The sequence below is a fragment of the Parasteatoda tepidariorum genome, chromosome 12 (assembly GCF_982258835.1).
Source record: "Parasteatoda tepidariorum strain Cologne lab strain chromosome 12, Ptep-v5.0, whole genome shotgun sequence".
Lineage (NCBI taxonomy): Eukaryota > Metazoa > Arthropoda > Arachnida > Araneae > Theridiidae > Parasteatoda > Parasteatoda tepidariorum.
The window spans coordinates 30934665-30961980 of NC_141766.1; the positions used below are offsets into that span (position 1 = coordinate 30934665).

General features: G+C 27.3%; 1 protein-coding gene across 3 annotated transcripts in view; it reads right to left on the reverse strand.

Annotated features, from left to right (window-relative positions):
* Positions 1 to 27316, reverse strand: part of LOC107440903 (uncharacterized) — a 134539-nt gene that overhangs the window by 76136 nt on the left and 31087 nt on the right. The window contains exon 2 of one of the 3 annotated variants that reach the window (XM_087156161.1): positions 17182 to 17331. The exons of the other annotated variants lie outside the window; for them this stretch is intronic. The gene's annotated coding sequence lies outside the window, so the exon portion shown is untranslated. The remainder of the gene's footprint in view (positions 1 to 17181; positions 17332 to 27316) is intronic. 3 annotated transcript variants of the gene reach the window in all.

The window sequence follows — 27316 nt, forward strand, 5'->3', positions numbered from 1 at the left end:
TTCATAAAGCTAATATTATTTGTAGTAAGCGAGCGTAAAGTCAATTCAATTTATAATTTTATGCAATTTTTGAAGACATCACATACTAAAGAGTTATCTAGTTATAAAAAAAAAGTATTTTGTAAATTTCACGGAACTACTACCCCGTCAAACAATAATCTCTTCTCCATAACCAATTTAATAAAGAAAAACAACAACCATTATAATAACAGTATTTGAAATACATTTTTGAAAAACGACAAAAACTGCTCCGTTACCTATATGATTAGACTTCGTTTGTGGTCTACGCTACAACTTCTTACATATGTTGCTTCTTCCATTAGATCAGGAAACCGGGTGATTAATTTGGAAAAAATTGTCAGACGAATCTTCCTTTGAGGTCACTAGAAGCATTAAATAGGGAGAAAGGCTTTGAATCTGGGAGATCCAAAACAAAGGGTATAGTGCGAGGATCATATGCACCATGTCAGAGCAAAATGGAACATTTTGTTAAGATGTCTAGTAATGGGATATTTAGAAACGCATGAGGGACACTGGAAGGTTTCGTCTGTGTCTGGAGAATTAACTTCAATTTGTCGAATCTTTTTTTTTTCTAGAGGAAGAACCAATTATGATGTCTGTTGTGGAATTAATAACCTCAATATACTTCAAAATGTAAAATATTTCAGGAAGTTTAACAACTAACAATGCAGGAATTTTAACTATGATGATATTAAGAGGTCATTTAAATATAAATGCAACTTTCTAAGGTAGGTTTATGTTCGGAAGTTACATGGATCAAATATCAAGGTTAGGTTAAGTAGAAAATTTTACAAGAACGCATGAAATAGTTTTTAAACTAGTGCATCAGGAAGTAAGAGGCAATTATAAAGAAATTAGTCTAATAAATATTTAATATTCCATATAATTTTAAATATTTCTTGGCACAGAGTGTCTATCAAATAGGTATAGAGATCGGTATCAAATAGATACAGAGATAGGTATATCAATAGGTATAGGTATAGGTATAGAGAACTCCGCCCAAAACTTATGGAAAATAGCTCTGGGGGAAATCATCAGGAGTTTTGATGTGTTGTAGTTATGCACTAAACTAATGTTTTTTAAATGCTTCATGGACACGGCAGTTTTTGAAATATAGTCATTTCAAAGTCCTATTTGCGTTCTGCGAGAGAAGGCTAAGAACATAGTAAAGTTTATACTGATTATTTATTAATAGCCCTCGATTAACTATTTTATAATATGATAAATAGCCAAGTTTTTAAGATTATAAAATTTATATTCATTTTATATTAGTTTTATTTTCCTAAACGTTTTAGTTAACTATGTACAAATATGAAACTTAGGCTACACTCACTACACGTAAATAAGACTTTAAAATACTATTTCTCAAAAAATGTCCTTTCGTAAAAATATTCTGGTAAAGTTACCGCACTATAATGATTTTTCAGTTAAAACGAAATAAAACAAAATCATAATTCTGGTTAAAACAAAATATACGGTATTTAAACCATTCATTTGGTAATTTTTTCATTCATATGGTAACGGTTTACCGGAAATGATAGTTTCAAAATAATTTTAGTTCTTATTATCACACATATAGTAAAAAATTACAAAACTCAAAAGTAAATTTAACCGAATAAATTATTTTTAATACCATGGTCTAAGGTGTCATGATAAAATTACTTATTTTCCCAAAAATAATGTTTTTATACTGTTATGATATTATTTATGTACTGTGAAAGTATTATTTGTAATTTTAATAAGGCTGTGGGATTGTTTGGTCTTAAGTTTTGGCTCCGCGTGATTTCAGATCCATATTCCCACTTAATAACTTAAATATAAGATAACATAACTAAAGACAATTTAAAAAGTAAAGAAAAAGGTTAATGTTGTTGTCTCCTAATGCAGAGAAAACTATGAATTCGTGTTTTCTCTAAGACTTGTCATTACGTACTTAAAATTTCACACAACGCACAAACTATTGCTGTAAAATAATTTAATGCCAAACATGTCCTGATGAGCTGTTCTTAATTAAAGAATAGCGCTTTGCTCCCGCAATTCTAAATCATTTTTAAAATATGAGCTTTAATTTTTTTTTATATTTTAATTTTCAATTTAGAAATTTTCCTTAACCTAGAAACAATTTTTCTCTATAAGCATGATAGAGAAGTGCAGGGAGTTTTTACCAGAAATTTAAAATTGGACAAAGTAAGTTTAGTGGACGACATAGTAATATATATCTCAGCATTTGAGATTAAATGACCAAGTCGTCAAATCCATTTATTACATAATTATACTTGAAATTGAAGGCTTTTTCCTATATATTCCCTTTCTCTTATGCACCGAAGAGCCATTACATTATGACCACCCTCCATCTATAACAATGGACTCGCCCAGGTTTTCATGGTTTCTCGCCCAGGAACAATGTTTTCATGGGGTACATTAGGACCCATAATCCTCATACAACAATCCCTGACGTCTGTAAGCTACTTGAACATAGTTGCAGGCTAGGTTCACCCATTCATGGCAACAGTGTTTCCTGCGGGGGATGATGTTTGCCAACAGGATAATGCACCATGCCATAAGGGTCGAATCGTCGAGGAACATTCCAGTGACTTTCAAGTCATGTCTTGGCCCCAAATTCACCTGGCCTTAATCCAATAGAGCATTTGTGGTCCTACTTGGAAAACCAAATTCGTGCTGCCACGCTACCCCCTTCCCAATGTGAGAGAATTGCAAGACCAGATGGTGAACGATTGGTACCAGATACCTCAGACTACCTATCAGCACCTTGTGGAATCAATGCCACGGCGGGTGCTAGCAGTTTTGAGGGGTAAAGGTGGTCCTACATGTTATTAGCAGGGTGGTCATAATGTAATGGCTCTTCGGTGTATATTCTCTTACTTTTTTTAAACATCAGATTAAAATTCTGTACCTTGCTAGTTGATGTACAAAAAAGTACAAAGTTTACGGAAAATATGAAATAAATTCGAATAATTTTACAGCGATAGTTTTTCTCAAATCACTCTCAACAAATTTACTACTTTAAATGTCAGAATGAATATTTGCGGTTTTAAAACATTCTAATGACAGTTGACTTTAACTGAAAGCTTAATAATTTGTTCTCACCTAATGAACTCTATCACAAATTTCCTATACGTTACAGCTTAGTGAATGCTTAAAGCATCACTAAACAAGGTTATCTCACAAGAGAATCAAAGGTGAGTGAAAATACAATTGAAATTACTCAACCGTGTGTTTTGAGATAAATTTCAAGACCATTGGGTCGTCCAAACATTTATACATTGTTTTCTGTGCCTTCTGCAGTTTTAAATTCAAGACGTGGACAAATAAGATTTTTAAGATTCTAAACATTTGTTACACTTAAATAACGATGAATCGAAGTAAGAGTAAAAGAAAAACAAAACTGATATCAATTCAATTGTTTTCAGAAAAAAGGACCTTGTAGCTATTGATTTAAATCAGTTTTTAACTTTTCCTGACCATTCTTGTTAACCATTAGTTTTTTTTAAACAGCGTTTAGTTTCAGTCAGGCCGATTGTATTTAAATTTAAACGGAGAAATGTCTGATACGATTGAATATCAAAATCAATACGTGATAGAGAGTAATACAAAGACTATTTTGCATATTTTTTCTTTTCAATGATTAATAACTGTTTCGTTTGTAGTACGATATTTATAGTTTTATCAATGTCTAAAAGTTATCGCGTTGTTATTAATAGACTTGTTGTACGGTATTTGTAGTTTGTTTGTACTTGTAGTTTGTAGTACGATATTTATAGTTTTATCAATGTCTAAAAGTTATCGCGTTTTTATTAATAGACTTTTTTCTCACCAAAAAACCTGCTAAATCTTCTTAATTTTATATGGAAAAAAAAACTTCTTATAAAATTACCGTACAGTATAGTTATGACCTTTCTGGTAAAATGAATCATAATTCTGGTAAACCAAACCAAAATATGTGGTATTTAAACCAGTAATTTGGTAATTATTTCGTTCATATGGTAACAGTTTATTGGGAACTCTGGTTTGCAAAACTTTAGCTCCTATTAAAACAAATTTAGTAAAAAATACAAAACTGAAAAGCAAATTTAGCCGAATAAATGGTTCTTATATCATCCTCTAAGGTATTATGATGAAATTACCGAATTGTACCACATTTACCAAGCTTTATCGCATATTATAAAACCATATTTTATTTCTAATCTCACCAAAATCATTACCCAAGCATTTCGGTAAAAATTACCGAGCTTTTTGGTGCACTCATAGAGCCAGAAAGACGGTAAATTTTACCGTATTCTGGAGGTTTTGATCAAACTTTTTTTTCTCAGTGTATAAAATGAATTAATTCCACACTGTTTTTACACTCTACGAGAAATCGATTTAATATTAATAATTTTAGCAACAACGCTAAATTAAAACACGCTTTCATTTAAACAGAACCTTAATATAGTGGAATTAAGTTTAAGTAGGATTTATTTGCTCAAAAAAGTGGTTTAATTTGGAAACTTAAAAAGATTGCATCAATTTTGAACTATATTAGGGTTCATCATGCTTCAAATTTTCAATAGTTAATTTGGATTCTTTGACTTAGACGTGATCATCATAGTTTATCTTTAAGGATTTGATTTATTTACTGCTATCCATTTCACGCTCGTAAATTGAACTCAACTTTATATGGTCATAGTCATTTATTACTGTTACTAGAAAAACATAACACTCATGACAATTAAGAAAAAAAAACTGGTTGATCCGGCTAAATATTGTTTTGATTTTGTTCAAACAGTGTAAGTTCTATTTTCGCGCGAATCTGAGGTGATACAGTGTCAGGATAAACATTAAAGACATAATTTCATTGCACAATGTTCGAAATTTTGGAACGTGTTGTACCACATTATTGCTTAATTCTTTTTCAATTTTATATGTCTCTAAGCTAAACCATACTCCGTATTCTTTAAACTTAAGGACACACTAGTTCAACTTGAATGAAAAAACTGTTCAACATAGCATCTTATTATTTGCACCATATTATGGTACCAATGATATGGTTCAACGTTAAACCGTATTTTTTACTGACATTAATATTATATACGCTTAAATTTATTATGGCATCTAAGATTGTTCATCGCTTTAGTGGTAATTCGAATTATTGAAAAAAGTGTTTTCAGAACATGCAAAAATATGTTGAGAAAAGTAATGAACCGAAAATTTAATATTAAGTCCAACCAAATATTAATAATTCGAATCTACCAATAAAATATCAGGTGATTTCAAAACATGTTAAAAAAGTAATTAAATGAAAATTAGTACTAATATTAATATCATTTACTTTTAAATTTATTATGGCATCTAAGATTGTTCATCGGCTTAGTGGTAATTCGAATCAACAAAAAAAGTGTCCGATTTTTCAGAACATGCAAAAATATGTTGAGAAAAGTGATGAACCGAAAATTTAATATTAAGTCGAACCAAATATTAATAATTCGACTCTACCAAAAAAATATCAAATGATTTCAAAATATGTTAAAAAAAGTAATGAACCGAAGTTAACTTAATTTCACTATACGACCAAAAGAATCAGCACTAATATTAATATTATTTACGCTTAAATTTATTATGGCATCTAAGATTGTTCATCATCTTACAATCTTAGATGCCATAATAAATTTAATGTCATAATAAATTAATGCCATAATAAGATGCCATAATAAACTTAGTTGTAATTCGAATCAACAAAAAAAGTGTCCGATTTTTCAGAACATGCAAAAATATGTTGAGAAAAGTGATGAACCGAAAATTTAATATTAAGTCGAACCAAATATTAATAATTCGACTCTACCAAAAAAATATCAAATGATTTCAAAATATGTTAAAAAAAGTAATGAACCGAAGTTAACTTAATTTCACTATACGACCAAAAGAATCAGCACTAATATTAATATTATTTACGCTTAAATTTATTATGGCATCTAAGATTGTTCATCATCTTACAATCTTAGATGCCATAATAAATTTAATGTCATAATAAATTAATGCCATAATAAGATGCCATAATAAACTTAGTTGTAATTCGAATCAACAAAAAAAGTGTCCGATTTTTCAGAACATGCAAAAATATGTTGAGAAAAGTGATGAACCGAAAATTTAATATTAAGTCGAACCAAATATTAATAATTCGACTCTACCAAAAAAATATCAAATGATTTCAAAATATGTTAAAAAAAGTAATGAACCGAAGTTAACTTAATTTCACTATACGACCAAAAGAATCAGCACTAATATTAATATTATTTACGCTTAAATTTATTATGGCATCTAAGATTGTTCATCATCTTACAATCTTAGATGTCATAATAAATTTAATGTCATAATAAATTAATGCCATAATAAGATGCCATAATAAACTTAGTTGTAATTCGAATCAACAAAAAAAGTGTCCGATTTTTCAGAACATGCAAAAATATGTTGAGAAAAGTGATGAACCGAAAATTTAATATTAAGTCGAACCAAATATTAATAATTCGACTCTACCAAAAAAATATCAAATGATTTCAAAATATGTTAAAAAAAGTAATGAACCGAAGTTAACTTAATTTCACTATACGACCAAAAGAATCAGCACTAATATTAATATTATTTACGCTTAAATTTATTATGGCATCTAAGATTGTTCATCATCTTACAATCTTAGATGCCATAATAAATTTAATGTCATAATAAATTAATGCCATAATAAGATGCCATAATAAACTTAGTTGTAATTCGAATCAACAAAAAAAGTGTCCGATTTTTCAGAACATGCAAAAATATGTTGAGAAAAGTGATGAACCGAAAATTTAATATTAAGTCGAACCAAATATTAATAATTCGACTCTACCAAAAAAATATCAAATGATTTCAAAATATGTTAAAAAAAGTAATGAACCGAAGTTAACTTAATTTCACTATACGACCAAAAGAATCAGCACTAATATTAATATTATTTACGCTTAAATTTATTATGGCATCTAAGATTGTTCATCATCTTACAATCTTAGATGCCATAATAAATTTAATGTCATAATAAATTAATGCCATAATAAGATGCCATAATAAACTTAGTTGTAATTCGAATCAACAAAAAAAGTGTCCGATTTTTCAGAACATGCAAAAATATGTTGAGAAAAGTAATGAACCGAAAATTTAATATTAAGTCGAACCAAATATTAATAGTTTGAATCTACCAAAAAAATATCAGATGATTTCAAAACATGTTAAAAAAAGTAATGAACCGAAAATTTAATTTAAAGATAAATTCTATGTTTTTTCACAAATTGTGATGTTCTAAAGTAAGATTTCACCTAAGAATCAGTACTAATATTAATATTATTTACGCTTAAATTTATTATGGCATCTAAGATTGTTCATCACCTTACAATCTTAGATGCCATAATAAATTTAATGCCATAATAAATTAATGCAATAATAAGATGCCATAATAAACTTAGTGGTAATTCGAATCAACAAAAAAAGTGTCCGATTTTTTAGAACAAGCAAAAATATGTTGAGAAAAGTAAGGAACCGAAAATTTAATATTAAGTCGAACCAAATATTAATTATTCGAATCTACCAAAAAAAATATCAGATGATTTCAAAACATGTTAAAAAATGTAATGAACCGAAAATTTAATTTAAAGATAAATTAAGATAAAGAAAATTTTATATTAAGTCGAACCAAATATTAATAATTCGAATCTACCAAAAAAAAAATATCAGATGATTTCAAAACATGTTAAAAAAAGTAATGAACCGAAAATTAGTACTAATATTAATATTATTTACGCTTAAATTTATTATGACGTCTAAGATTGTTCATCGCCTTAGTGGTAATTCGAATCAACAAAAAAAAATGTCCAATTTTTCATGTTGAGAAAATTAATGAACCGAAAATTTAATATTAAGTCGAACCAAATATTAATAATTCGAATCTACCAAGAAAATATCAGATGATTTCAAAACATGTTAAAAAATGTAATGAACCGAAAATTTAATTTAAAGATAAATTCTATGTTTTTTCACAAATTGTGATGTTCTAAAGTAAGATTTCTCCTAACACATCATTTGGGTGGATGTTAGATTACGCGGAAGAGAATAAATCAAACTGTGTTTCAGTCATATCTCACCCGTACCAAATTCCGATAAAATCACCGAAACGATTGCATGTTAGTGTTCATTACAGCATCCTTATCCTTCTAGCACGCTGCTCAAACGTTATTCTCTGATGACGAAGGGGTGAAGATGCGGAAACACGTGTAAGCTCCTCAGAGTCCGAGGTCGCAATTAAGGAGAAAAAGATGCGCTGACCCATGAAGGGACGATATATAGATTGAGGAAAAGTTTGTCGCTTTATAAGGTCAGTTTCGTCATCTCAAATGTTTATTAAATGTGGGTTGCACCCTAAAATTGAAACTGATATTACTGGCTGATTTGGAAACAAAAATATTTGCAGTTTAGGTAAAATGCGTTGTTGCGTTTACGAGCATGCAATATTGCAAGGAGTTTTTTGACAAATTTAACTTGCGATTATAAGCCACTTAACCCTTTGCAGCAGAAATTTTATTAACCATATTTTCCATACTTTTCTTCATTATTTTTTATTAATGTAGGTGAAAGTTCTTATATTTAGCAATTTTAATAATTTATGTTGTTGTAGTTGTTTCTCATCCCCACTGGTCCAGCGGAGATAGACCAGGTCCATGAGTACATTCACCCTCAGGAAATCAAAAGACAAGACCGGGTCGAGCAGAAAATCCTCCTTTTCAAAATCCACACACAGCTAAGGAGGTGGGCCGGGCTGGTTGCACTGGAGAAACATTTGTTGCAAGAGGGATAGACCCTTCGCTGCTGTTCATACCTCATGCACTTTATGTGACCACTGATGGAACTAGTGAACGCGGTCTGATCGCCTCTATTACCTCTGAAGGTCAAAGCACGACCCGGCGAATCCCCAGAGTACCAGATATGTACTGGGGGAGTATTCCAGACTAGCTGGACACCTTTCTTTCTAATGGAGTGAATTTCCGAGGATGTGAGTGCCAAACTTTTCGGCAGAGGTTCATTTGTGCCAAATTTTGCCAGCGAGTCAGCGATCTCATTCCCGTATAGACCAACGTGGGACGGAATCCACTGCAAATAAATATCCCGCTTCACGGAAAGCTTACTGAGAAGTTATAGGATTGCCGTTCCAGCCCTATCGCCCACTCTGGGCCAAGCACTCAAATATTGGATAGAGTTTCTACTACTATCTGTTAGGATCCAGATAGGATCTGGCAGCGAATCCTCTTCAATTGCGTGCAGTCCTGCCTCAATAGCAAGAAACTCCGATCGGAGAACAGAGCAAGAATCCGGGTTATGAATAATTTATGGTTATGAAATACAGCATGAAACACTGGTGTTTTTTTCTGCGTTAAAGGTAAAATATTCCAAACAAGGCTCACTTCCAGATGCTAATTTTCCAAGTTTGCACTTACATGCAGTTATAAAGGTCTAAGAGAAACTGTTATTCATCATTGAAATTGTGTTTTATTTACTAAATTGATTAGTAATAGATTTTTGAATATGAATGAAAAAAATTCAATGGATTTTATATTTTAATAGAAATATAATTCCGATAATCTAACATATTTTTTAGTAAATATTAGACTGTTCTTAATAATTAAAAAATATCAAAATATATTTTTGTTTGTAATTAAAGTGTCCAAAAATATATATAAAAGAGACACCGGTGTCCCACCTGCGTCAAAGGGTTAATGAAAGGGAACCATACTTAGAATATTTTATTTTATCATGATACCTTAGAACATGACATAAAAACCATTTATTCGGCTAAATTTACTTTTCCGTTTTGTATTTTTTATTTAATGTGCGGTAGACCAGACCATAACTGGTACCATATGAACTGAAAAAATTACTAAATAAAATGTTTAATTGCCATATATTTTAGTTTTATTAATCATAATTGTGATTTTTTTTGTTACCGAAAATGCCATCCATTCAGTACAGTATTTTTCCCGGAATTTTTTTTCCGTGAGGTTATTTATATGCAAAAAGCAACGAAATCTCTAATGACCAAAAACATGACTTAACACTTTTCACCCAAACTGAAAACATATAAGAGGTCAAAATAGATACATAAATAGGTACGCATTTTAAAATGTCTCTAATTTAGATGAAGACTAAGAGCATGATTGTTTAAAGAAAAATGAACATTCCCAGAATATATATAGCGTGATTATGAAAATATCCGAATATCTTCGAATATTATGATACAAGCTTAATATTCTAAACTTATAATCCTCATAGCTCAACAAACCCATCTGATACATCTTAATTAGGGTAAGGTGAGTAGGACATCTTTACAAAAAGTGACGAGTTCGTGATCTGTAATGCTATTTTAATGTTTTCAATTCTCGAGCACGTCTTAATCCGCATTAAAAAAGTTTGCCTACATTTTATAAATTTTTTGACCTAAAGACAGTTCCTTGATATAAATAGCTTATTAATTTAGTAACTATGTATTTTTTATTTTCAACTTAAAAATGGTATAAAAAATTTGAGCTTTTAAAATGATTTAGACTAAAATTAATGACTAACTATGACTAATTAAATTAAAAATGTAATTAATAATTGACTTATTTATATATTTAATATTACTGTTGTTTGCCTAAAAAAATACTTAGTTAACATGCTTATTTATTACAAATTTACTCACAAAGCATTACTAAACTTAAACAAAAATCTAAAATTAATCAAAATATTGTGCGAAATGCATATTTATTAATTTAATAACTGTGTATTTTTTACTTTTCAACTTAAGAATTATATACAAAATTTGAGTTTTTAAAATGATTTAGACTAAAACTGATGACTAACTATGACTAATTAAATTAAACATGTAATTAATAATTGACTCATTTATATATTTAATATTATTGTTGTTTGCCTAAAAAAAGTAATTAGTTAACATGTATATTTATTACAAATTTACTTACGAAGCATTACTGAACTTAAACAAAAATCTAAAATTAATCAAAATATTGTGCGAAATGCAGATTTATTCTTTTAGCTAACACTTCTTTTAGGAAGTCAGAAAATTTTCACGTCCGATCCAACACGTACAATAGAAAATTTTAAACAGCTAACACTGCACTGAGAATGAGAATGGGTATAACTACCAGAAAATGATAAAATTTATTTATTTTCTGGTTCTACAGGAACATCAAAAAGGTCGGTAATTTTTACCAAAAAGCTTTGGTAATGATTTTGGTAAAATTTATTGTTACATAGGGTTTTAAAATATGTAATAAAATTCGGTAAAATTTGATAATTTTATCATGTTACCTTTGATAATGACATAAAAACTATTTATTCAATTAAATTTACTTTTCAGATATGCATTTTTTTCTAATGGTGTAGTAAAAAGAACTACAATTTTGAAAACCAGAACTTCTGGTAAACCATCATGTGAACTGAAAAATTACCTAATGAATCGCTTAAATACAGTATATTTTTGCAGAATTATATATATATATATATTTTTTTTTTTTTTTTTTTTTTACCAGAAATGTTGCAATTTTTGAAATTACCTTACAGTTCAGTAAATAAATTTTTTCCCCTCCTTGTGATGTTATTCAAGATAATAAGACATTAATCATTGATCAGCTATAAATTAAATCCAAACCTTAACTAATTATAAAGAGAAAAAGACTTTTTGTTTTCTTAGTGACGGTAAAATAGACTGATACCAGATTTATCAAAAAAATAAACATATAAATAAAAAATAAAGTAATGACAGTTTATAGGTTCATGCATGCGATCGTGTTTGTTATATTACGCACGATTTATCATAAAACATAACAAGAGAATTCTGAGAATCGGTCACGTAACTGTAAATAACTGTTTAAAAAAGTTCTTCTTTATAAATTTTGAATTTTATTGGGCTTAAAATGATGTGTAGATTTTTCATAGATAAAATTTCTAAATCACGAATCAGAGATAAATATCTCTCCATTTGTTTGAAACAAGTTTAATGATTTTTGAAAGAAGGGGAAAATTGTTTTTGAATTATAAAAAAAAATATGTGATTGGATTGAACAACTTTTCAAAAACATTCTTAATATTTTTTTATTACCGATAATGATCTGTTCATAAAAATAGTGGATTAAGATAATAGCCTTCATCTCTAAATGGATATAAAAAAAGTGTGAAAATTCCCCTTCGAGGTAGACATATGTTAAGAAAAATTAATTCACATTTGTGTTAGCGTTATATGGAGAGAAAAACCATAAAATCTTTCACGGTTGGCACCGTAGAGCTTAGACCATGACAAATTTTATAGATTGAGCATCATAAATTTGACACACCTGGGATAAATTGTATCTTATCATGGTGATAAGTGGGGTGAGAAGTAAATACAAATCATCTGGGGAACATTCCCCCTCAACCCTCTCGATTTGCCCTATGAATTGCTTTCTTTCTTTAAAAGGAAAATCATTTACTTTTGGAAAAATAATTAATTTTAAACGATCTTAAGCCGTAAAAAATTGACATTGTAATATCAATAAGTATTTATAATAAAGTGTATTATAAAACAGATAAGAAAGATGCAGTCAATTTAAAAATTGACTAAAAGATACTAAATTTCATGATACTGAATTTTTACTAAATGTGTGATGTATTTAAAAATAAACAAAGTAGAAATTTTAATTTATGCTAGATATTTTTTTTAGCATTTTATTATTAATATTTAATATGAAACATTGTTTAGTTCATTTATAACTGGCTAGAAAAATTGAGTAAGTTAATCAAAATTGAATATAGAAGTAAATTGCTGTTTCATTTGTTGTATATCAAGTTTAGATTTTCATTTTAGATGTTAGATATTTTTCAATTCTAAAAATTTCATGATATATTTTCGCTTTTCAAAATTTGTATGGAAAATTTGTAGTACTACGTACTGAAATATACCAGGATATATTAAAAATTATCTAGTTTTTAACTCTATGGAAACACTAAAAAGCTCGATAATTTTTCCGCTTTAGAAATGATTTTGGTAAAATTGACAATAAAATATGGTTTTATAATATGAGATAAAATTTGGAAATGTAGTAAAATTTAGTAATTTTACTATGATATCTTAAAGCATATCATAAAAATAACTTTTCGGTTAAATATACTTTGCAGTTTTGTGTTTTTTACTAAATGTGTGATTATAAGAACTATATTTTTAAAAGCCTGAATTTCCGGTAAATTGTTACCATATGACTAGAAAAATAAGGAAATATATGGTTTAAATACCGTATAAATATTTTGGTTTTATTAACCAGAATTATGTTTTTACCTTGTGGTACAGTAATTTTACCGGAATTTTTTTTCTACGCGCGGAAAGCTCTTATTTTCCAACATTAAAAAAATTTCCAATGATATTGTATTTGGTTTGATTATTAAAAATTAAATTTAACTTAACCAAATATTTTTTATTCAAATTTAAAAGAAATCTCAATTGAAGATTCTTGAAATAAGTCAGTTAAGGTAATTTCTTTCCTAAAATAGAAACAGAAAACTATAAAAAGTTAATGTTTCATAAAATGGTGCAACTATTTCCCTTTTTTACTTAGTTATTCATTTACAAATCTTATACCATTTTTAGAAAGTTTAAAGCTCGTTAATTTCAATTACCAGAAATTAAAGGATTATACTAATCTCTCATTATTCTTCCATTACAAGCTAAAATCTTCGTCAAATCTAATTTTTATTTTCAATTATAAATTTAACTTAACCAAATATTTTGTATTTACATTTAAAAGAAATCTCAATTGTAGATTCTTAAAATAAGTCAGTTAAGGTAATTTCATTTCTAAAATAAAAACAGAAAACTATAAAAAGTTAATGTTTCGTAAAATGGTGCAACTATTTCTCTTTTCTACTTAGTTATTCAGTTACAAATCTTTTACCATTTTTAGAAAGTTTTAAGCTCGTTAATTTCAATTACCAGAAATTAAAGGATTATACTAATCTCTCATTATTCTTCCATTACAAGCTAAAATCTTCGTCAAATCCAATTTTTATTTTCAATTATAAATTTAATTTAACCAAATATTTTGTATTTACATTTAAAAGAAATCTCAATTGAAGATTCTTAAACTAAGTCAGTTAAGGTAATTTCATTTCTAAAATAAAAACAGAAAACTATAAAAAGTTAATGTTTCGTAAAATGGTGCAACTATTTCTCTTTTCTACTTAGTTATTCAGTTACAAATCTTTTACCATTTTTAGAAAGTTTAAAGCTCGTTAATTTCAATTACCAGAAATTAAAGGATTATAATAATCTCTCATTATTCTTCCATTACAAGCTAAAATCTTCGTCAAATCCAATTTTTATATTCATGAAGTTAATAGGTGCTACGCTCTATATAAAGCCAGTGGTCATAGTTGAAGATTAACGAGAGAAGAAACTAGTTAGTAAACAATTCGAACCAAAAACACGAGAATAAAATGCAGGAATTTAGTGAAAACCGTTAATCCAGTACTTGGTATTCAAAGTAGTAACACTCAAATGGTCGATTTAACAAATTGAATACAATAAGAAGAGAAAGAAAAAGTTGCGTTTTCTCCGTTATTTCATTTCGCTTCTCAGTGATGCGAGAAAACGCTTAACAAGATGAATGAAGCGATGAGATAAATGCGACTCGACCAAACAAAGAAGAAAATGTGTTTGGATTTCGTCTCGATTTCAGTTATTGCTGTTTCTCAACAAGAATTTAACAATTTCATCTTGAAAAAAGTTTTTTTTCTTGAACAAAAATTAATTTTGAAATCATGTTTACTTTAGGGGGTGGTGACATTTCCAAAAATTAACTAAGTATCGAAAAATATTATTGCTTACATTAAAATATTAAACAGTTCCAAATACAAAGAAAAAAATTTGTTTCTCTGTCTGTATTATTAATGAATTTAAGCAATAAGGCTGTGATTCCCCCCCCCCCAAAAAAAAGAAACGAACTTTAAAGTGCTTTAGCACAAGGAGAAAAAAATTCTGGTAAAATTATTATACTGTATGCAGGGGTTTGTTTGGAAGGAATTTGGGTTCGTTAACGGACCCTTCACGAAATATCTTTTTATTAAAACGGAACCTTCACAAAATATTTCACCTTAAAAACGGACCCTTCACAAAATGATTTTTCTTTTAATCGGACCCTTCACAAATTTGTTTATCTTCTTTATTGTTTTGTCAATCGAATAAACCCTTCCCAGTGGGGAAACCAAGAAAGATAAACGAACTAAGTTTTGTCTTCAGCAGACGCTTCTTCCATTATTCGTCCGAAATTAATATTCTGTGTTGAGCAGTATAGGCTAAAAACCAAATATTTGTATGTTGCATCTCTAATTTAGGAGCAGCAATTGCTGTTTATTTGTGAAAATTTAATTTTTTTTATTATAATTTTACAGTGCTGAGCATAATCTTGAATATATTTACAATTTAAAAACTCGTTGAAAAAGTTTTCTGCAATAACCGAACCCTATTTGCACAAATTCATAAAAGCAGGAACCTGGTTGAAAGAAAGTGACTTAACGTTTATTTTATATTCACAAATTACGAGTAATTTTTTCACAATTTTACAAAAACAGAATATCTGAACCGACCCCTGGTATGGTAATATTTTTGGTAAGAAAGTAGTACCCTGATTCTGATAATAAAAACCAAAATATTCGGTATTTAAACCATTCATTTGATAATTTTTCGTTCATACAATATCAGCTTACTGGCAATTTTGGTTCTTTTTACCACTCATTTAGTAAAAAATACAAAATCGAAAAATAAATGGAACCAAATAATGGTTTTTATACCATGTTAAGGTATCATGGTAAAATTGCCAAATTTTACCACGTTTACAAAATTTTATCACATTTTTTGTATTTGTCATATTTATTGTTATCGTATTTTACCAAAATCATTATCACAGCACTTTGGTAAAAATTACAAAGCTTTTGGGTGTTCCCATAGAGTCAGAAACATGAGAAATTTTTCCATATTCTGTTTTTTTTTTTTTAACCATACTTCTTTTCTCAAAGTAAGTGAGAGGTTAAGAGATTAAGTTAAATAAATACACGAAATCTTAAGACCTTTATATTTAACTCTACTCGAAGAAATAAAAGCACTTAATCTGTCTCTTGAAAAGTTTAATTTTTTCTTTTTTGGATGCGCGTTAACCACGTTGTGTCATTTCATCAACCACTTACACAGATGAATTGAAAACATCATGCGTCATATTATAACCAAATGTTTATATTATTATTATTTATAGCATGATCATTTATATTATTAATAATTGAATAGTAAACTTAGTTTTATTAAGATGCATTTCATCCTAAATCTTAAAATTTTTTATTGTGAAATAATATTTGCTATAAAAATTAAATTAAAAATTACCTATAATAATATGTTTATAATGCTCTTTTCTTCCATTATTACGTATTTTAATTCAAGTAAATGGGAATATGACGCATATTGGTTATGAATAGCATGAAAAAAAAGAATTCTATACAAAGTTTTAATAAACTTACATAATTTAAAAAAAATCATGCATCAAAATTTGTAACGGTATTTATTTTTGTGACTTCTACAAGTCGTTTATATGAATTTTAAATAAATATGTTATACACAATTTATATAAAAATTATCAAATTAAAACTATGCTTTGATTATATATAATATTAGAACTATACCAGCTTTTAAATTTATGCATTTACGAAGTATTATTAAGCTTTGATAAAATAAACTAATAACAAAAATGCAGGAAATTTTTAGCTTTTATTGCAGCAGAAATCAATAAATATATAACTCAATCTAGTGAACTTAAATCAAAAAATTTTCTCAAAATGTTTAATAAGATATCAATTTAACATTTTAAAACTTAACAGATGATATGAAAACTATATGATATATGAACTATATGATGATATTTTACAGAAAGGTACTTTAAGAATGTTGCTTTGGCACTTTGCGCGTGCCAAAATGCGCGTTACTATATTTATCATATTATGAAGCATGCTTTATAATAAACAAGCATAATGAAACCCAAAATTAGTTTGTTTTAAATTAAAAGAAAAAATTTCACAAACCTTCAAAATTCTTTTAAATCCTAAAGACAAGAAAAATTTCCTTTCAATATTTTTGCACTTCAAAGTCGATATACAAGATGGCAATAAAATTTCACTTTCTGTCACATTTGATATAATGATGTGGGCATACATTCAAACACCAACGGTATTCTATTAATAATTTTCATGATATAGAAATGGATTAAATTATAAAAAGTATTCTTTTTTAAGTAAGAAAAAAGTTTTAAAAAGTAGTAAGCAGGTTTACTAAGTTTCGATAGTAACATATATTAATACTTACTGTGATCTATAATCTTAAAATGAAAACATGACTACTGATTTAAATTTTTCGGAAATAAGAATTATAAATGACTACAATTAATAGAATTGTTTCTTTTCTATACAAATCTATTATACAGTTTTTTAGTTTGTTTACTTAAAATTTTAAAGCTGATAAATTATACTTACTTTATAATTAAAAGTCCTTTCTAAAATCCAGAAATATGTTTTTTCTTTGAAATAATGAATAAGAAGTCTTTTTTTACTTACCTTGGCTTTTAAATGCTTTTTTACCTCGACGAATACTAACTATGCATCAATGTCTGATAAATGTATAAGATTTGTAATACTTAAAATAGAAAATATGCTTATTAAAATTTCTAAGATAACTTGCTTAACGTGAATTTTTTAAAAAGAAAAACTGAAAACTATTTTTTAATGTCATTCCTTAAAAATTTACTCTTGAAAACAAATTTTACATATGCATTTGAAACAGAACTTAAAAATTGTGGTCGGTTGTAACCATAAAAAATTTATTTTATTTTTCTCAGTCTTTAACACGCTTTTTATCAACCGAGTTCAGATGTTTATATTGTATCTATCATTGAAGAGTGGTAATCTGTAAAGATTAAATAAAAGTCAAATATTCTTATTTTATCAACCATTTTAGTTTTCAAATTTTACAGTAAGCTTATTTTAATGATAAATGTATTATTCTCAAGAAAAAAGATAAAATTTTCTGCAAAAATAGTTACAACCATTTAATATGTTCTATTGACACAAATTGTAAGAAAGAATTTCGTCACGTAATACAGCGCGATCGGAATTAAAAGTGTTAACAGAAGAAGAATAAATTTTTAAAAAAAATATATAGAACTTTTTGAATTTTTTTGTGCCGTTGTATCAATTATTAAATGTATAAAACTAATACATGAATCATCTGTGGGACATTTTGAAAACAAATTTACTTTAAAATAAGCTACGCTTATATTTTATGTAACTTAAAATATTAATTTTCAGAATGATTTGTTTATTTTTATAAAAAAAAAAATTATTTATTTTCATATACAATTTTAGATATGCTTTTATAAAAATTACTCAAACTTTAATTTATCTTCAAATTTTTTTTCTATTACCATTTAGTAAATACATTTTTTATTTTAAAATTACATATTTTTTCCTTTCTTTCCCTTTAAACTATAAATCAAAATTGAAAACAAAAGTTTCCATTTAATGAAAGCAAATTAAAATATAATATCTAAATAATATAAAATTTAAAAATATCTAAGTAATTAAAATTATAATATAAATTTCTTCCGTAAAATTTTACGATAAAAATAGATTTTTCACGGAGAAAAAAATTCTGGTAAAATTACCTTACTGTATGGTAATGACATTTCTGGTAAGAAAAACAACAACATAATTCTGCTAATGAAACCAAAATGTATGGCAATTTTTAACTATTCATTTAGTAATGTTTTTTTATGGGAAACTTTGATTTTTCAAATTACCACACATTTAGTAAAAAATACAAAACTGGAAAGTAAATATAAGCGAATAAATGGTTTTTATGCCATTCTCTAAGAAATTTAAATAATTTATTAAATTTCATCACATGTTATAACACTTTATTCTATAGTTAATATTTCCAAAATCTTTACCAAAGCGCATCGGTAAAAATTACAGAGTTTTTTTGTGTTCTCATAGAGCCAAAAACATGGTTAATTTAACTATATTCTGGTAGTTTTGACAATACTTTTTATCAGTGTATAGCAAAATGTACGACTTCCTGGATGCCGGTTCATTTTACCATAATTTGATACGGAATTTTTTACAGTATACTAAGTTTATCAATTTAGGTTTGCATAAATTTAAACATACTGGACATAAATATTTTAAACATTAATACATGTTAAAAGTCATGTGAAAGTTAATTTGTGGAACAGTTACTGAGGCAAGTAAATCTTTAAATAAGTTCAGTTAAAAAAAGAAATGAACTTTCCCGTTTTTATCATTGTGCCGTGTTCGAAACGGTAGGATTGTTGTTTACAATCATCTCACACAACTAAGCTTTTCAATACTCGAGTGATTACAATACCATCGTCAAAAGTTGGCTTAATTGATGCTTACGTCATGTGTAACAACTTCTGTTACAAACTGTTTGTAAATAACATGATTTTTCCTGTGATAACTGTAGCTTGAAAATAATCAACATCATTTGTAGTTCGTAAAAATATCTATGTATCTTCGCAGCATCTTAAAAAAGACTGGTAAGATTAGCTTTTAACAAATAAAATTCAGTAGTGCACGGAGAAAAAAAAATCTGATTAAGTTACAGCACTTATATGGCAATCACATTTGTGGTAAAACAACCATAAGTCCGGTAATAAAACCAAAATGACATTTAAACATTTTGTCCTTTTTTCCGCTCACATAGTAGCACTTCCTTCTGGAATTTTTGGTTTTTAAAATTACAGTTATTACTACCACACATTTAGCAAAATTAAAACAAAACTGAAAATTAAATTTAACCGAATAAATGGTTTTTATGGTTTTATGGCTCTAAAATATCACGAGAAAATTATCACATTTTGCTACATTTACTACCAAATAGCATTATAATGAAACCATATTTTATTGTTAATTTTACCTAACGTTTTTACTAAGGAGGTTTGGTAAATTTTTTTAGCTTTTTGGGGTTTTCGTAGTGCAGAAACACTGTAAATTATACCATATTTTGGTAGTTTTGACCATACATTTTTTCGTCCTCGGTGTGTATTTCGGTTAAAATAAAAGATAAGATGATGACTCTAGTGAATTTTGCACTTCATTAAAAATACTTATTTGGAAATACTTGTTTAAAATTGTAAATTAAAATGGGTCCAGTCAATTTTTATTAATCAGAAATGATGAATAACGCTACTTTCTAAATTTTCTTATAATTGCTGAAGTGTGTATTTGTGGTCATAATATTTATTTTATTATTACTATAATGTGTATTTTAATAAATTTTTTACGCGTTTATCTGTTTATATTATTGTTTGGAAATTATAGTATAATTGAATTTTCATTATTTATAGCAAAAAAAACAGCATTCCTTAAAAGTGGTATACACTTAATAGAAAAAATTGTGCATTTTTCTTCAAAAATATTGAAAAAAAACGAGTTATACTGAATTATATTAAAAAGAGCAGAATCAATGCTATGTTTTTAATGACTTTTTTACGTTTATTGAAAAACAATAGCTACTCAATAATAATAAAATATTGATAGTTTAATAAATCAAATTGTAACATTTATTTGAGCAAATGAAATAGAAAAATTAGAAATCCTTCGATATCCTATGTGCAATAAGCAACATAGAAAAGGTAAAATAAATACCTAACCTACAAGGATTCTACATAACTTAAATTGTCAAAGAAGTTTGTAAAAAAAGTAGGTAAGCATTAATATATTGCTAAAATTAGCAAAAATTTAATAAAGATATATCAGTAAAGTTTTGCTTTAATATTTTTTCAAATATTTACTGTTTAAAATTTTCAACTAAAAGTAATTTTATCTCATTTTATAAAGCTCTAGTAGTTTTCTAAATGAAATAATTAATATTCTGCTATTAATTTTTAAATATAATGGAACTATTAGTAGGTGTAATTTTAACTTGTCTTGATATTGATGCTTTAACTATTATACTTATAACTACAAAATAATATGATTACTTATTTTTTCACTTCACTAAAATAGTGAATTTTAAATAATTTTTTTTAAAAAGGAAGCAGTCTATTAAATTAAAAAGAATATTAAACTTTTGAAACCTTCGTATATTTCAGTATAAAACTGTGTGGTTCAGTATAAAATTAGCAGGTGTAATTTTAACTTGTCTTGATATCGATGCTTTAACTATTATACTTATAATTACAAAATAATATGATTACTTATTTTTTTTCCCATTTCACTAAAATAGTGAAACTTTAGTAAATAAATTTTTAAAATGAAACAGTCTACTAAATTAAAAAGAATATTACACTTTTGAAACCTTCGTATATTTCAGTATAAAATTGTGACTTTATTCGAAATTATTTCTGTAGTTTTTAGCATTACTTATATTAAGAATATTAAACTTTTGGAACCTTCGTATATTTCAGCATAAAATTGTGATCTTATTCGTAATTATTTCTGTAGTTTTTATCATTACTTATATTAAGAATATTAAACTTTTTAAACCTTCGTATATTTCAGTATAAAATTGCGACTTTATTCGTAATTATTTCTGTAGTTTTTATCATTACTTACATTAGAATATTAAACTTTTGAAACCTTCGTATATTTCAGTATAAAATTGTGACTTTATTCGTAATTATTTCTGTAGTTTTTATCATTACTTGCATTAAGTTTTAAAATAAACATTTGTATTCCAGTAAGCACCATGACATAGTTACACAGAGAATGAATCGTTAAATAATACCGTTGAAAGGTGATCAGAATATACCATCTACAAAGGTAAATAACTGGACAAATTGCATGTAATGATGTATAAAAGTAATGACACTTCCGGAATTACTGATTTACAATGGTCTTAATGCACCCTAACTTGTTATTAAACCAATCTGGAGGTTAGATTGATGAACATTGCTAAATAGCTCAGTGCTGGCCGACATTCACCATTAACGCCATCAGCACAGGTAATCCTTCAAGCCTTGTATCATGACATCAGAGGTCATTGTTAAGCGAAAAACATGAACGTTATCTGTTATTTGTAGTTCTGTAACTGATAACAATGGTCTTAATAACAGGTTGTCAAAGTAATCATCGACAAAGCCTCAATTAAAGGGATTATACAGAGGCGGGAAGTAATAAAGCTCGGTCAATTCACTTTTCTTACAAATATATCGGACCATGATCGCAGGTTGTAAGTGCTCAATCTTTATTTCGGACATGAGAGACATTATTATGTATGACTTAATAGTTATCATTGATGTTCAATTAAATTTTGAACACTTACGGAAATGGTGATTTGAAACAAAGGAAGCTTAAGAAGTTAAGAAACATGGCTTGGATTACCTTTTCTGGTAGAATGTATTATTTGAGAGTTATAGAAAATTAATTGAAATTTTAAATTTTATTTCTTGCTTTATACAGTTGATATAGAAATGCATAAATCTGGCTGTGGCTTTTAATGCTCATTTTTCCTCAAGGCTTAGCTTCTGTTCTCACTGAGAAATTTTTTTTTGATTAAAACTACCAGAATATCGTAAAATTTACCGTGTTTCTGGCTCGATGGGAACGCCAAAAAGTTCGGTAATTTTTACCGAAGCTCTTTGATAAAGATTTGGTAAAATTAAAAATTACCTTTGACTTGGATTACCTTTTCTGGTAGAATGTATTATTTGAGAGTTATGGAAATTTAATTGAAATTTTATTTCTTGCTTTATACGGTTGATACAGAAATGCATAAATCAGGCTGTGGCTTTTAATGCTCATTTCCCCTAAAGGCTTAGCTTCTGTTCACACTGAGAAAAAATTTTTTGGTCAAAAATACCAGAATATCGTAAAATTTACCGTGTTTCTGGCTCTATGGGAACACCAAAAAGTTCGGTAATTTTTACCGAAGCGCTTTGATAAAGATTTGGTAAAATTAAAAATTAAATATGGTTTTATAATACGTAATAAAATTTGGTAACTTTATCATGATACCTTAGAGCATGGCATAACAATTTTTGATTTGGTTAAATTTAATTTTCAGCTTCGTATTTTATAGTAAATGTGTGGTAACAGTAACTATAATTTTGAAAACCGGAATTTTCGATAAACCGTTACTATATGAACGGAAAATTAAGAATTTTAAATTAGAAATTGTAAAGTTAGATAATCTAAACTTAACAAAATAAAGTTTTCTGATAATTATAAATTTTTATTTTAAACTAAAAATTTGCAAATTGTAAATGCTTGCGATAAAATGATCCTTGTTTGAGAAAAAAATTATTAAAAAAACTATTGGACATTATAGTTTATATTCTCAAATTAAATTTCAGATAATGAATAAGGCAACTAAATAAACTTGAACTGGTAATAGCTACTTATGTTTGTAATAATCTTTAAAGATATTAAAAAATTACTATACTTAAAAATTTTTGCAGAATTACTTCAAGGAAGAATTGTTATAACTAATTGTGGTAAAATCAAAGAACAAAATTTTTATAGCCGGTCGTTATTCATTAACAAGTGATTTACTTCAGTTGCCTAAGTTTAAAAAAAAACAAACATAAACCACTTATTAAATAATGAAGATTTTCAGTTATTATAAGAAGCAGTTTTCAAAGAACTCAACATTGTGAAGGTCACGAAGTGTTTTTATTCATTATAGCAATGCTTGCACGCAAGACAATAATCAACAGATAACGTTGTATTTGAATACTTGCATCTGAAGGAAATCTTTAAGAAATGCATTAACTATTGGATAAGATTTCATTTATACTAAAACCACAAGAAAGGCAATATTAATTGATGTACCATTTAACTTTCTCTCTGCTGAAAACGTAGTTAATTTTAATCGTTTTGTGACTTGCATAGCAATTAAACTTAATTCTTTTATTGTCAACCGTTAATATCTATTTTCTCCGTATTTTTCTCGGTTTTAGTATTTACCTCATTAAAATTTTTTTATTATATGAGAACCGTTATCTCGACACAGATGCAAAGATATAAGAAAGTCAACGGGGTGGAACATGATAACAATATAGTTCAAACATAGCCGTTTTCTATAGGGGCATAGTGCGTATGATTCTGATAAAAAGAGAATATTGAATGGGATCTACCCATCAGCTTTTTTTTCAAGGTTGTCTAGTGGCCTTGTTGCAGTGTTTTATGATAAACAAGGAAATCCTTACTTATCAGTCATTATGTTTTGAATCAAAATGTAAAGTTTTTTTTGAAAAATGCTTGAAAGTAGTATTCATATTTTTTTTCTTCCTTTTGCATTCTCAGGAATGAACGCTCACTTTACACATTCAGCAATCCATGAAATGAAAGTGGATATTTTTGACAATCATTTCGTCACAAAATTACAGGTGATTTATTTGACGAAACGTAAATTCTCAAATACTTCATGAATGTCTTTTTAGTTTATGCTGGGGTTGTTTCTGACCTGTTATTTGTTGTGTGATAGCCAAATACTATAGCAAAATTTGCAACTCGTTCATGGTTCACCAAAAAGCATTAACATTTTTCAATTTATACGTTCTCAAAATCCAGATATTTGGAAATTTTTTTATCTGATTAAAAACCGTTTACACTATTTGACGGAATGGTACATGTTTTAATGCAATCGCTTGATTCTGATTTGATTTCTGGTTTCTATTCCTTGCGACGAATAAGCAATCACTCGTTCTCTGTTTTATTTTATATCGTATTTATTATTATGGATTGCGTCAATCAATACATTGCATTTGGAGATTATATGTTTTAATTCGTTTCTTTTTCCAACAGTTTCAACAGTTAAATAATTTTTAATCAGGTGTTCAAGTTTTAATTCTTTTCTTTTTCCTGCAGTTTCAACAGTAAAATTATTTTTAACAAGTATTCAAGATACTATTATCGTTTTCGGAAATACATGTGTAGCTTATATTGTATAAATGGCATTTTTTTCTTTACAAATTTTATATTTTTATCATTTTAATTTTAGTTTCTATTGAGATTTACATTTTAGAAATTAAAATGTTTACACCAATTTACTGTGTTTGAAATGCTGAAACAAGTTAAATGTATATTCCCGTCAAGGTAGATTTTGTTTTAATTGAAGTTTCTTTATTAATCATAAGAAATTTTTTTAAAAGCAAAATTAAACTAACATCAATTTTCTTAATATGATTATTAGAGCATTAATTTTTTTACTGAACTATTTAAAATTATAAATGATTTATTTTTAAGAATAATTCACAAGCTAATTTTTAATGACATATAGTTTTAAGTTATTAAGTTTCGTTTTGTTAATTTTTTAACATTATATTTTTAAAACTAACAAAAATGGTTTCAAGTAGTAACAAGAAAACGCCCCTAAGCTAAACTCCTAGAATTCGATGAAAATTTTTACAGGCATTAGAAGAATGGATAGAAAATCCATAGTCTGAATATTAGCTACTAAATTACAACTATAAAGCTATAAGAAATTAATAAAAATCGCCATTTTTAACTCTAAACGCAACCTTGCGTGACGAGAATTCAAAGAAAAACGCCAATTTCCAATATCCAGTAATCCAAGTTTTCATTGTGTGATTTTAAGTTTGTTGGAGAGTGATTTTGCATTCCAAACTATTTGAAATCGGATTTAAATAGACTCTTTACAAGAATATAAACGAATTAGCTGGAGGCTAAATGTTATATTTTGTTTCATACTGAACACTTTGAACTTTGCATTTTGAAATTTAATAGTGCATTCTTACCATTTTTTTCTTATAAGTTAAGGAAATTAGAAAGCCTCATTTTTTAATGTTGAAAAGCCTTGTTACTAGAACTGTTCATTTTTTAAAACTCGATTTTTTTTCTAAAAATCTTTTTAATTATTAGTAACTTTAAAATGTTCATGTCATAACCGATAAATATTTTCGACATGGTGTGTATGTCGTATAATGATTTTTATATTCAGAATTTTTAGATTTTGAATGCAAAAAATTTCCAAGTTTTGATAACTGTATGATTTTAGTAACCATAACTGGATTTTCAATAATATTTTACTCCCCTCCTAATGAATTTTAGCAGTTAATTTTTTGGATATCGTTTATTTATAAGTTCTTCTAACACCTTTAAAAATTTTATTGAATTCTATGAGGTTAGCTTGGGAACGTTTCCATGTAAATACCAAACACTAGATATTGAAATCTTATTTAATAGTATATACCAAACGTATTTACTACTATAGTAGTATTATAACTAAAATAGTTTAAAAAGTAAATACCAAAAGCTGAATTAAAACTTAGATAGTTAAACTAAGTTAGCGTTAGTCTGCCGTTAATCATTTCACTCATAGACTAAAAGTAAAAACGTTGTTTATTTTAATATTTCTTTTATTTGTTTCGAAAAAATTAGCGTTATTTAACCCATACCCCGCTGAAGTTACGCTTGCTTAACACCTAGTAATGACGTGAAAAATCCCTTTTATTAAAAAACAGAAGTGAGTGGGAATCAGGACTTTAGCTAAGTATTTAGTATATACCAAACGTATATACTACTATAGTAGTATTATAACTAAAATAGTTTAAAAAATAAATACCAAAAGCTGAATTGAAACATAGATAGTTAAACTAAGTTAGGGTAGTCTGCCGTTAATCATTCCACTCATAGACTACAAATCAAAGACGTTGTTTATTTTAATATTTCTTTTGTTTGTTTCGAAAAAATTAGCGTTATTTAACCCATACCCCGCTGAAGTTACGCTTGCGTAACTCTTAGTAATGATGTGAAAAATCCCTTTTATTAAAAAAAAAAGAAGTAATTGGGAATCAGGACTTTAGCTAAGTTGATAATTTCAAACGTAACAAACTAAGTTTATTTTAAAAAAATATTTCAGATCTAAATATATGATTATTTGCATTATTAATATATTATGATGTATACGAATATCTTACATTCACCAAAAGAAATTTAAAAAATAAAATAATTAAGTCACCAGTTTTCATGTTTTTTAAAAAAGTACACGAAAGAAAGAACTTTGAGGATTAACGGGTTAAAGGAAATACTCTTAAAATTTTAATAAATGACTAATATTTGATGAAATTTAATGTTTTAAACAGTTTAAAAATGTTAAAGTGTCACAATAATATTCCAACTTTGCAAAACTGGCATAAGCCGGTAAACTATTTGACAAATGTTTAGTTACTTAGAATTC